Raw genomic sequence first — 14,434 nt, 5'->3', positions numbered from 1 at the left:
CAGGGGGGAGTATGAGATTTATATTATTCCTACCATTCTCTGTAAACCAATTACAGTGGAGCTCTTTCAATTAGACAACCTTGCAAATCTAATTAGTACCTGCTGGAAGTAGGAAGTATTTTACACTCATTCGAAAGATAAAGGCTTTTCTCAGTTACCTCATACAGGCAGACACCTTACAGTTTCAGTTCTACAGCCTCAGCTCTGGGTAAAGTGAACCCAGAAAGACAGAAATCCACTACTCTGGACCTCAAAGAGATGGTCTCCCTTCTAGTGGGCACAAATAGAGAAATACTCATAAGTTAAAAGAAAGCAATATCCCTGTCATTTATCACACAACAGAAAATAAATCCCTATCATCTTAGGAAGAATCATCAAGTGCTTAGATCATAAACCTGGTGTTTTCGTTATTGCTGCTATTTTTGAGGAATGGCATTTGCTATTTGCAAACTGTAACCAGAGTCTAAAAAAGTCAAGCACCAGAAATAAGAAGAAAGAAAGAAATTAGAAATAAAACCTAGAGAATCGGAGAGTCAGCAAAGGTAAAGTTTCATTGCCACTTAAAACAGTTTCAGAAGAAGTGGGGAGGGGCAGAGACAGAGCTATGGAGAGAGGCCTCTTGGTCAGTGCAGTGTAACTGGCTCCACTAAGTGAGTTCACTTGGACACCTTGATGGTTCCTTCACATCCACTAAAGGATAATTTTCAAAAAGTAAAAAAATAAAATGTAAAAAAATGACTCATACAAATATAAATGTGCCAAATGTTTTAGTCAACTTATTACATAACAACAGTGAGATGGGAAGGTTGGTTCAGAGAGCATTTGAAGATCTAGTTATTTATAGGCAATCCGATGAAGGAATATTACCAATTTAGATACAAAAGTGCTAGTGTCCTCCAGAAAAGTGAGCCACAACCTTTGCATTATGTTTTGCACTGGAAAGACAGTACTTGCGACTCTACTGGACAAAAAGACACAAGTTAAGGTGTAACCTCACTAAGTCTGGGAACTTCAATCAGTTTGTCAACAGTGAGTTGAACAAAGAAAGTCTCCTAGATAATAAAATAAACCTCAGCGTTCTCTTGTGGAGCTGTGGGTTAAGGATCCAGTGCTGTCACTGGAGCAGCGTGGGTTGCTGCTGTGGTGCAGCTTTGATCCCCGGCCTGGGAACTTCCACCTGCCAAGGGTGCAGCCAAAAAAATAAATAAATAATTAACAGATGAAAATATAAATTCTCAACTTCCAGTCCTATGTGATTCTTTAAATTTGGGGTGGTGACCAGTGATATCTGTGGAGTTTTTTAAAGCTCTCCGTGTGGTTCTTTCATTAGAGTCTGCATGAATTCTGAATCAATGCTCCAGGATGCACCCTTCCCTCCTCCCTAAACTTCTGCCTTGCTAACGGAATAGTCTCACTGAAACGCAAAATGACTACACTTTTTTGTGTTTTAAACCTCTCGATGACTACACATTACTAATGCAATAAAAGGCAACTACCTAGCAGAGGGTACAAACCCCTCAGTTATCTGGCTGCTCTGTATCTCCCCTCATCATCACCCAGCCACACCACACAAAGCATCCTCAACTATGCACGCCTGGTCCTTCTGATAGACCCTTTCGTACCTCCATGCATTTGCTACTCTTGTTTCAACTGCTTCGAATTGCCATCTTCTAGCCCAGCTCCTGTCAAATTATAAATGATTCATCCATCGACAAGATACAAAAAACAATTTCATCTCCTCTCTGAATCACAAATCTATTATGGAACTTACCACCTTGGGATGTAATTAACTTTTATAATTCATCTCCTGAGCAGTAAATTGTGGGCTTTTGCATTGCCCAGACCCAATTTCATCAATCTCTGTTTACAGCAGTATTGTTTAAGACTAGGTATATCCATCATACACATAGAGCGAATTCATGCCACAAAATTGCTGTTCAATGAAATAGAGAGTGAATAAAAAATATGTTTTCAGCCCTAATTGCTCATAAAATGCTGTACATACAATGTACTCTTGCCCTTATTCTTAATATATAAAATCTATATTTCCCTGTTAACTCAATATTTTATAAATCCAATAATATGATAGACTTGCATGATTTAAAGGAATTCTTCAGGAAATCTTTTGTAAAATAACAAATCTTTTGAAAGTGTATTACTTTCTATATCATTTATTCTTTCTTGCTCTTAGGTTATACTGATTTGTCTTTAAATCACAGCTCACCTGTATTTAGTCTTATCATATTATATATTTGAGCAGATACTTTTCTCTTCTCTGCTAGTCTCTGAATACACATCAGGGCTAATACCTAGATTTTTAAATACCCAGAGGAAGAGAAGAAGCATCTCAGGCCAACACAGAAATTGACATTTAAATGCTTTTTGAAAATGATGCAATGACAATGTAAAACTTGCATAGATAGTATTTTAATTCAAATAAAAATTTAAAAATCCATATTTCAAGTTACAGACAAAGTCATCTTTCTGGTGCTCCTAACTGGTAGGGACAAATGCTCTGAAGATGAAAGAAGGACTCTAGTGCTTGAGGTGGCTTAGATATAAATTTCCTTTCCTTTTCTTTTCCTTTCTTTCTTTTTTTAGGGCTGCACCCATGGCATATGGAAGTTCCCAGGCTAGGGATTCAATCAGAGCTGCAGCTACTGGACTACACCACAGTCACAGCAATGCCAGATCCTCAACCCACTGAGCAAGGCCAGGGATGGCACCTGCATCCTCACGGATACTAGTCAGATTTGTTTCCGCTGCAACACGACAAGAACTCCTGAGTTTTCAAGTATTATTTTATTTAAGGAAGGGTCAAGAACATGGCTCTTCAGATATTCGAGCTTTTAAGAAAATCAAAGTGTGGAAAACATGCTTTTTAATTATAAAGTGGATTAAATAAATGAGAGACTACTCAAAAACAAACAGGCAACACCTTTCATTGATGCTTTTCACTCATTTTGGCCTTACCCTGCCTGTTTCCTATCAATGACAAAGGGATAGAAGAAGCTAAATCAAATGAAGCATCTGGCCCTGTCTTAGATACTCCTATGTGCTTTTAAAATGAAACACCTGGAATCTGTACTATTGATACAAAAGAGTTTTTTCAAGTTAGGAATTGGAAAAATATAAATAAGTATTTTCCATGCATAATTAACCCAGAAATTCATTCAGTGACCTAAACTGGGATTGCCAAGTATCAATGGCAATTTGCCTGGGATTTACCTTAGTCCTTATTCAGAATTTTAACATAAGGGGTTATATCTACATTGGTCAAATGAATAAAATAAGCAGGTGGTTCAGTATTATTAGGAGAAAATGAAGTATATTGGTATATTTTTTCATATTGGATCTTTCATTGTCAAACAAAATTATTATTAAAATAATAATTTTAATATTATTATCCAATTATTTAAATATATTTATCAAATCATTTAAAATTATTATCCATTTATTGAAATCATTAATCTGAAAGTTATTTTATTTTTCTTAGATATATTTCTCTTTTTTATTATAGTTGATTTACGATGTTCTTTCAATTCCTCCTATACAGCAAAGTGACTCATCACATATATATGTATATATATATATTCTTTTTCTCATATTATCCTCTATCATGTTCCAAAACAAGTGATTGGATATAGCTCCCTGTGCTATACAGCAGGACTTCATTGCTTATTCACTCTAAATGCAATAGTTTGTATCTATGAACCCCCAAACTCCCAGTCCATCCCACTCCCTCCCCTTCCCCCTTGGCAATCACAAGTCTGTTCTTCATGTCCATGAGTTTGTTTTCCTGTACACAGGATCATTTTTGCTATATATGAGATTCCATATATAAGTAATATCATATGGTATTTGTCTTTCTCTTTCTGACTTATTGCACTTAGTATGAGAGTCTCTAGTTCCATCCATGTTGCTGAAATGGCATTAGTTTGTCTGTTTTTTAATGGCTAAGATTGCATTGTGTATGTATACCACTTCTTCTTAATCCATTAATCTATTGCTGGACATTTAGGTTGTTTCCATGTCTTGACTATTGTGAATAGGCTGCAGTGAACATAGGGTTGCACATATTTTTTTTAATAAAAGATTTTGTCTGGATATATGCCCAGCAGTGAGATTGCTAGATCATATGGTAGTTCTATATTTCTGGGTTCTCTATTCTGTTCCATTGGTCTGTATGTCTGTTTTTTGTACCAGCACCACACTGTCTTGAGTACTGTAGCTTTGTAATATTATCTGAAGTCTGGGAGAGTTATGCCTCCTGCTTGGTTTCCACACCCCCCTCAGGATTATTTTGACAGTTCTGGGTCTTTTCTGGTTTCATATAAATTTTTGGATTGTTTGTTCTAGTTCTGTGAAAAATTTCATGGGTAATTTGATAGGGATTGCATAAATCTGTAGATTGCTTTGGGTAGTATGGCCATTTTAATGATATGAATTCTTCCAATTCAGGGGAATGGAATACCTTTCCATTTCTTTGAATCCTCTTTAATTTCCTTGAATAATGTTTATTGTTCTCAGCATATAAGTCTTTCACTGCCTTGGTCAGGTTTATTCCTATGTACTTAATTTTTTGGGGGGTTGCAATTTTAAAAGGTGTTGTATTTCTATGAATTCCCCTCTGAGCACTGCTTTTGTGGCATCCCATAGATTTTGAGTGGTTGTGTCTTCATTATCATTTGTGTCAAGGTATTTTTTAATTTCCTTCTTGATTTCCTCATTGACCTATTGTTTTTTTAATAGCATGTTGTTTCGTCTCCATGTAGTCAGTTTTTTCTCATTTCTTTTCCTGTGGTTGATTTCTAGTTTCATGCCATTGTGGTTAGAGAAAATGCTTGAAATAATTTCTATACTCTTAAATTTGTTGAAGTTAGTTTTGTGCCCCAGTATGTGATCAATCCTTGAGAATTTTTCATGTACACTTGAAAAGAATGTATAATCAGATGTGTTCTTTTTTTTTTTCTTTGATGTAAAATAACAATTAAGTCTAACCTTTCTATTGTATCATTTAGGGTCTCTAATGTCTTATTGATTTTATTTCTAGAGGATCTGCCCATTGATGTGAGTGGAATGTTCAATTCTCCTATGACTATTGTATTCCCATCAATTTATCCCTTTATGTCTGTTAGTATTTATTATATATATTTCAGTGTACTATATTAGGGACAGATATATTGACAAGTGTAATATCCTCTTATTGAATGGATCCTTTTATCATTAAATAGTGTCCTTCTTTGTCTTTCTTTATGCCCTTTGTTTTAAAGTCTATTTTGTTTGATATGAATATAGCAACTCCTGCTTTTCTATCTTTTCCATGGGCATGAAATATCTTTTCTATCTCCTCACTTTCAATTTATATATGTCCTTTGCCTTAAGGTGAGTCTCTTGTATACAGCATATTATAGGCTCTTGTTTTTTTATCCAGGCTGCTACTCTATGTCTTTTGATTGGAGCATTCAGTCTATTGACATTTAAGGCAATTATCAATAAATAAATTTAAATTGCCATTTTAAATTTTGTTTTCCAGTTGATTCTATGTTTCTCCTTTGTTCCTTTCTTTTTTCTGGTTGGTGATTTTTCTTTTGTTTTATGCTTGTGCCCTCTTTTTTTCTTTTTTCTTTTAGTTTTTGTGAATGTAATGTTTGGTTTTGATTTGTAGTTCCCCTGTTTTTCAACTATGTTAATCCCTTCTTATATCTGCTTGCTTTAGCTTGATAGTCATATAGGCTCACACACATTCTAATAAAAAAATGCTAAATTTTCTTACTTTTCTTACCCACATTTTATGATTTTGATGTCCATTTTACACATCTTCATTTTTATCCTTTTTCTGTTCCTTGTGTTCATCATCACTTTTATAAGTAGTTTCATTTTTCCTTTTTGATCTGTATACTGGCTTATTTAGGCTTATTTAGGAAATCACAATTTTCCATTGTGATTTCCTCTATCCTGTATCTTCTTACTTCTTTCCTATTTAGAGGAGACATTTCAGTATTTCTTTTAGAATGGGTTTAGTATTGCTGTATTCTTTTAGTTTTTGTTTGTTGGAGAATTCTTTAGTTCTCCTTCTATTTTAAATGATATTCTTGCTGAGTATTCTAGGTTGAATTTTTTTCCCTTTTTGAACTTTGAATATTTTGCCACTCTCTTCTGGCCTGTAGGTTTCTATAGAGAAAGTTGTTAGCCATATGAGGGTTCCCTTATAATTAACTCTGTTTTTCTCTTGCTGCCTTTAGAATCCTCTCCTTATCTTTATTTTTGCCACTTTTACTGTAATATGTCTTGTTGTGTGTCTGTTTGGTTCAACTTGTTTGGGGCCATTTGTGCTTCCTGTATCTTGATATCTGTTTCCTATAGATTTGAAAAGTTTTCAACTGTAATTTCTTCAAATATTTTTCAATCCCCTTTTCTTTTTCTTCTCCTTCTAGAGTCCCTATTATGCATATATTGTCCTGCCTTATATTATCCCATAGATCTCTTAAATTACTTTCATGATTTTTTATTTGATTTTCTGTCTGCTGTCCTAATTAGGTGATTGGGATTATTCTATCTTCCAAGTCACTTATTCAGTCCTCTGCCTTCTTCATTCTGCTCTTCAGTGCCTTTAACTCAGCTTGTATCTCTGCTAATGAATTTTCTAACTTTTCTTGGCACTTCTTATATTTTCTAATTCCTTTCTAAAGTAATCTGCATGACTGTTCATATCTCCTTTTAATTCCTTCAATATCTTCACAATCTCCTTTTTGAACTTGCTGTCTGTTAGACTGAAGAGATTTCTTTCATTTGCTCCTTCAGGGGAATTCTCCTGCTCTTTTAATTGGGAATAGTTCCTGAGCTTCTTCACTTTTCCTATATTTTTCTTATTCTATGAGTTTAGGGAAAACAGCTACTGTGGGCTTGGAAGGATATTTAAATGCTAGAGTACCCCTGGGTAGTTTTTTTTGGTGTGAGTGTAGCTTTTGTTTGGATGCTTCCTGAATCTTTCCCTAGTGGGTGCAGGCTGTTATCCCCTTGATATGGGGTGTGCTGGTGTAAGGCCTGTGGTTGCTACCAGGGAAATGGAGGCAATGGGCAGGGCAAGTAGCCAGTGCCTTGTTACTGGACCCTTGACAATGGCAAGGATCCACAGGGTGGTAACCCATGCTACGCCTGGTTGCAGAACCCTGGGAAATGGCAGTGACCCTCAGGCAGGTGTAGGTGGCACCTAGAGTGTTTGGCAGTGACAGCAGCAGAGTGTGTGCATTCCCAGTGAGAGCAACAGGTGGTGCTCCATTGCAGTGCCCTCCTCTGCACTGACCCTTGAGGTGACTGGGGCCACAGCTGGTATATGTTCACAGACCCCTAATTGTGGCAGGCCATTTCCACCTGCCACCTGTAGCCTGCACAAATGGCACTCTGACTGGTGCAAGAGGCACCCTGTTGCCCATAGTCCTTGCAAGGGGTGCCCCACTGCTTATAGCCTGCACAAGAGGCACCTCGCCACCTGAGAGTCTGTGCATGTGCATACAAAGATATTCCTATGGCCCCTCAGCCCCTCCTCTTCTCACCCTCCCCAACAATGGCTCCTTGCTTCTCCTGTGGGTCCAGTCCTCCTGCTGGGTTCCCTCAGCTCTGGTGCTCCATGCCCCAGGCCATGGTGCCCTGCTCCCTAGCCTCTCAGGCTGTCTCTACACAGCCAGTGCTAATCCTCTCCCCAGAGCTGACCTCTGGAGCCTGATCTCAGCACCTAGCCCCCACCCCAGCATCTCAGGTTTTGGTGTTTAGGAGACAGTGATACTGATGGTCTGTGAAGCTCTTCCTCTCTGCTTTTCCCTCCTCTGTCCAGCTTCTGTGCTTTTCTCTGAGGCATTGAGGTACCCTCTCCATCTTGGCTAATCTCCCCATCAGTTAGGTGGCCTTCCAGGGTATGGATTCCTTTCTTCTTTCATGGCTCCCTCTCAAGAGTGAAGATCCAGTCCTGATTCTTTTTTTTCCCCCTTTTCTTTCTCTCCTCTTTTTTCCTTTTATTCTACCCAGTTATGTGGAGGGTTTTTTTTTTTTTTTTTGCTCTTTTTGAAGGTTTAAGGTCTTCTGCCAGCATTCAGTAGGTGCTCTGTATAGATAATTTTACACATAGATGGGGTTTTTTGATGTTTGTGAGAGAAGGTGAACATTGCCTCTTACTCCTCCACCATATTGATCCTGCTTCTCACTAGATATTTCTATTTCACAAATTTAACCCCATTTTCAGAATTTAAATTTTATATGTAAAATCCATAGTTCTCCATTAATTATCACATAATTTTTTAGCTGGAAGGGACTTTAAAAGTCTCGTATTGGAAAACTCTCACTCATTCTTTGAATCTTTGCTCAGATATTACCTCTAGTAAAGCCCCTTGAGTTTTCCCTGGGAAAATTAACCATGAACTTCTGTAGATTAAATCTGTGGCTTGTGGACTTCTGTTGCTTTATCACTTTGCAACTTAGTTATTTTTCACACAGTCATCTCTTGAACTCGTTTATAAACATTTTAGGACAAGGATTATAATTTATTTATCCTTTACTCCAGGGCCTGGTAAAGTGGCCGGCATACAGAACACAGTAAATCTTTTCTAAACAAAAGGTTGTTTGGTAACTTTTAAGGCTCTTCCAGCAGCCATTTATGTTTGATGAATTTTAGAATCACCACTTTATGCATGACAGGATGGAAGCCATCATTCTCTAATAACGAATTTCCTGGTAAAGCTTGTTAAGAAGTTTCACTTTGCATTTTCATGAAATGGTATTCCCAGCATTTTTAAGTTAAGGGTATTGTTGTGCTCTCAAATTATTTGCCTTAATCATGAAATTGTTAAATAATTTTGGATCACAAGTACTATTGTTCAAAACAGGGTTAGTGTCCTATTTAAGACAGCTGGCAGAGATGAATACACTGACTTCACTTGCTAAGATGACCTGTAGACAGCACTTATAATTTTATATTTAACAGGGCATAGAAAGCTTGAGAGTTTGTGCTTCCTAGAACTTTCTAGAAGTCCAAGAGGTTTCCAATTATAATAAAATTTTTTTATAATTGGAATAATAAAAATGTTTTGATAAATTTTTTTTAAATAACAAAATGTTCTTATGATTGCTTATGACCATTCCAATAATTTTTAATACCCAATTTAATATTCTTGATCTTGATGTTTCTAATAATTTTCTAAAACAAAAAAAATCTATTTTTATTCTTAAAGCTTTATGCAATTTCTCTATAGCTCTTGGTTCACTCTTAGAGTGTATTTGACATCACAAAAAACACACACACACACAACCTCTTATATCTCAAAAAGAGCTGTTGAATTGCTTTCATGTTTTGTACAGTGTCATTGTTTTCAAATATCCACCAGTGAGTAACCAGGAACGTGTTAAAATTATTCGGATAAATGCAAGACCTCAAGAATGGCACAGCTTTTTAGATTGAAATTAGTGCAAAGTAAGCCATGCTCAACTCCAAACCCCAGGACAACTACTCTTTTCTAGACTTAATCTCTGGGCTTGAGTAAGGAGAGGAAGTCATTGAGGTTTTAGAAGGGAAAGGAAAGAGGTTGACCTAGTATTTCCCGCATATGGAGACTAAGTCATTGTAGTTTTGCAATCACCTGGAATGTCTTTATAGGAGTGAGGGCTCATTTTCAGAAGGTATGAATAAAAGAGAAGTAAGGAAAGAGTAGCATTTAAGAAATGTGGTGTCTGAGAGTGAAGATATAATGGAAGCGATTACACAATCAGGTAAAGGTACTGAATTGACATGTAGGGGGAGAAGGCAAGATGCCTACTCGATAGTAATTGCTAACATTTGCTGAGAAGCTACCTGAGCCAGCCATAGCACTCTGCCACGCTAGATTCTCCACCTATACTGTCCCATCTAGGAATCTTTGCAACAGCTTTGTAGGTTTACATTATTAACTGTTTTCCAGATGAGGGGTATGAGGGCCTGGAGAACTTGCCCAGGCAATTCGTCCAAAAATGGATGGTTAATATGTGGCATAACAAGTATTTGAATCCATGTCGGCTAACCCCAGCCTTTTCACACCTAACCACTAGGCTGCAGCTGCCTCTCCCTTAGATGTGTGAGTGAGTACTTATGCAAGGCACAAGCAGGAATTAACTGTGGAAATATGGACTTGAAGGAAGAGTGAACTCCAAGGAGGACTGGAAGGATTTGCACCCCTGGGTCAGGGTCATGGGTCTCCTGAGCAGTTTAGGAATGCCGGCTTTTCTTAGCAGTGGAGAAGGATAACAAGAGGAGATGAAGGAGAAGGAAGAGATGTGCTCAGAATTCTCTCTAAGAGAGATGAGCCCTAACTGGGCAAGGTGGGGATGGAGCAAGGAATAGGGAATGGAGAGAGATGGAGAAGACAGTTTCAAATAAACCGTGTAAAGCTAAATTAACTGGTTAGCAGGAAGGATAGGTGGAAGACTACCTTTCCATACCTCCCCGTACAAACAGAGGGACATGAGAGATGTATTGACATCTCTGTAGGAAGCAGTGTGGACAATGCAGATGGTACATGGTGGCAGGTACATCAGACCCAGGGCTGCCTCAGGGTCTCAAGATCAGGTTGAGGAGATGAGTCTCCATCACGTAGTAAAATAACCATGTAGACATCTACAATTCAAAATATTATAAGGGGGTTAAGAGCTCTCTTATAGGCAAATTTGACCTACTGAGCATGAGAGGCTGTTTCCCTAAGGAACTAGTCTCTGACTTCTAACTTGGAATTTAATTAAGTGAAGAGATATGTCCCTATAAATTTATACTGGTTAATTTTATATATATATAAATATATATTGGCTGCACCCATGACTTATAGAAATTCCCAGGCCAGGGACTGAATCTGAGCCACAGCTGCTACCTACACTGCAGCTGCTGCAATGCCCAATCATTTAACCCACTGCACTGGGCTGGGGATAGAACCCACACCTCTGCAGTGACCTGAGTCACAGCAGTCAGATTCTTAACCCACTGCACCACAGTGGGAACTCCTATATATACAAGTAATTTTATTGGAATTCCCTCGTGGCTCAGCGGGTTAAGGATCTGGCATTGCCACGTCTGTGGCTTTGGTTACAGCTGTGGTGGTGGATTTGATCCCTGGCCCAGGAACTTCTGCATGCCACAAGCACAGTAAAAGAAAAACAACAACAATAATAAAACAAGGATCAAAACCCAAAAGCCAAACAAACGAAAAAGCCAAATAATTTTGTCTATGGAAGCAAAATGTATTATAAACATAACATCTGTGTGAACAATGGGAAGTGCAAAAGTGCTCAGCAGTTTCTGAGACACATAAAATGTCTGAATAATTCAGATAAAATTCTCTCTCTGCTGTTCTTTCTTATTTATTTATTTGCCTCTTTATTTATTGGCATATGAGGTAATGTCCCTCTAGATTAGCGCTTGTCAAAAGTAGATACATACTAGAGTTTCTGTCGTGGCTCAGAGGTTAACAAACTCGACCAGGATCCATGAGGATGTGGGTTTGCCCGGGGCTCACTCAGTGGGTCAAGGATCTGGCACTGCCATGAGCTGTGGTATAGGTCACAGATGTGGCTTGGATCCTGTGCTGCTGTGGCTGTGGTTTAGGCCAGCAGTTGTAGCTCTGATTCAGCCCCTCATCTGGGAATGTCCATATGCCATGGGTGTGGCCCTATTTAAAAAAAAAAAAGTGGATACATATTCATCAACGATAATAGAAAAATCATAAAATATAAGAAGCATAATTTTATGAAAAAAATAAAAAATAAAAAATAACCCCCCCACACACAAAAAATAGGGAGATTGTTAATTGCCGAGTGTATCTTTTACCCCAAGAGTTTCCTTCAGCCCAAGTGTCTGGGGTGGAGTTCTGGATCCTGCACTGTTACGAGGGACCTCAGATGATTCTGATGAAGGGAACTCTAACATGACAGTTTGACAAAAATAGCCCAAGGTTATATAATTGTATTCCACGTTTGTATTTTCTCCACCATACTTATCTGAATATAATCCCAGTATCCTAGGCTACGACATATAATCCACTTAACAGAAGGTAACATTTACATTTTTTGTACACTTTTCGCTTGACAGGTAAATTTAATTCAGTAATTGGTGACTCCAAACAAAACAATTTCTTTATCAGATTTCAATGTGCCAGCAAACCAAGAGCAAGATGAATGAATCAGTCTAAAGCCTTGCTATAGCTTTTTTTATACTGCCACGAAATTCCATAAATCAAAAAGATGCCAGAGGACAGGATTGTTAGACTATAAATTTCTATAATATTTGCTCTTAGTTATTAATGTTGAAAGAATAACTTGGTGACGATAAAATGTGGAATAAATCCCGGGAAATGAAACTTTTATTTGAGTGTGGTCTGGATGTTAAGTGATTAAATTGAATGTCTTGGTAATTATTTCCAAGAATTCAACAAAAGATTGTGAATATATCACCGGATCCGTGCCTGATAATATGGTTTTTAGAAGGTTATTTCCAGCAGAAAAAATGCTATCCCAGTGCTGGATAAAGCTGAGAAGATTTCCATCTAGGTTTACAGTGAGTTGTTACTTCCCCCACAAAACACTCCCCTGATTCTACACACCCCACAACACTCACAAACAAAAACAAAAACTAAACATTCCTGCCTTGCAGCCCCAAATCTATTAAGTCGAGTCTACCAGAGAATCTCAGTCTGCTTAGAGTACTCCTTTTTCTTTTCTCTTTTTGTTTTTAGGGCTGTACCTGTGGCATATGGAAACTCCCAGGCTAGGGGTTGAATCAGAGCTTCAGCTGCTGGTCTACACCACAGCCACAGCAATGCCAGATCCAAGCCCATCTGCGAGCAGATCCTTAACACACTGAGTGGAGCCAGGGATGGAACCTGCATCCTCATGGATTCTAGTCAGGTTCTTAACCCACTGAGCCACAGCGGGAACTCCCTGCTTCTTTATTTAAAAGTCTGCATACCCTCAGTGGAATAGAGATAGCCAGTGACTAGAGATAGTCTGTGTCATTTGTCTTGTGTGGACATCATCTGGCATAGTGCCAAATTAGACACACAGTAAAGATTGTTGATAGGAATTGTAATAAAATGTTTATGTGGGTTTTGTATAATTCCTTTTTACGACAAAGACTAGTGAGTCCTTAATTAATCCTGCTAGTGTTACTCATGTTTGAAATTTTTGCTTTGAATATGCTATTTCACCATCTCCAGAATAACATAAAAATCATACTTAAATATTTGATTTCTCATCTCTCAAGATATAGCAATATTAATTCAGTGTAAGAGAGAGCTTTGTTTTTACTTGTACTTTTTTTGGAGAAAAATTTAAATTTAAATTTGAGTGTATGATTAAAAAAATATATATCGAATTATGTCTCTATATGCTATAAGGATAAACACTAATTAAATAAAACTGATATTTCTAAAAGGGTACATGTTTCCTCTTTAGCCATGGGCCTCCTGTGCATGTTTCAGATAATCCAATGAAAATTTGCCTTGATTAAATTAAGAATTCCACATAAAAATGTCCCTTCCTTTGTTCTATGTTAAAATTTGAACTGTGAATAATTTGCATTTAAATATCTTCCTAGATTTGGTCCTTTGCCACTCTCAATATCCATTTGGATGATCCCTGAAAGATAAAAATCTCAGCAAAACGGTACATACGTTGCTTTCAATCCTACTTATTTTGAATCTTTAATTAAAAATTCAAAACAAAAATGAAACCCCTATATCCACAGAAATACAAAACATAGCAAAAGATATTGAAGCCCAGTTTAGTATTTAGTGTACATTTCACTTTGAATGACTAGCTGCTTTTCTTCAGTGAGACACCTGTCTACATAATAATCTACACACAAGGACTGTAAGAGAATCCACCCATCAGCTAGGTGAAATTCCCTGTCTGGTTTCTGGGACATTCAGACACTTACTGGTCCACTTGTTCCAAATGAACTGAGTTTGTAATGAAGTAGAAGAAAGTAGAACAAGATTACCTTTTCATCGGAACAAGCATGATTAGTTTTTAAAAAGGGAGGCTAATTGAAAAAACTGTTACACTTTGGGGTGTTTTTTTTTTTTTTTTTGGTCTTTTTAGGGCCACACCCGTGGCATATGGAAGTTCCCAGGCTAGGGGTCGAATCAGAGCTATAGCTGCTCGTCTATAGCATAGCCACAGCAATGCAGGATCCGAGCCATGTCCGTGACCTACACCACAGCTCATGGCAACTTGACGGATCCTTAACCCACTGCAAGAGGCCAGGGATCAAACCTGCGTCCTCATGGATGTTAGTCAGATTCGTTTCCACTGAGCCAAGACAGTAACTCTCAAAAAGCTATTACACTTGCAACTTCATTTACATAAACCAGTCTCTTTTCCTATGTCTATCTGATACAACCTCAGACCTCTATCGTATCTGTTC

Source organism: Phacochoerus africanus, chromosome 10 (assembly GCF_016906955.1).
Source record: "Phacochoerus africanus isolate WHEZ1 chromosome 10, ROS_Pafr_v1, whole genome shotgun sequence".
Classification (NCBI taxonomy): domain Eukaryota; kingdom Metazoa; phylum Chordata; class Mammalia; order Artiodactyla; family Suidae; genus Phacochoerus; species Phacochoerus africanus.
This window is presented reverse-complemented; position numbering follows the sequence as displayed.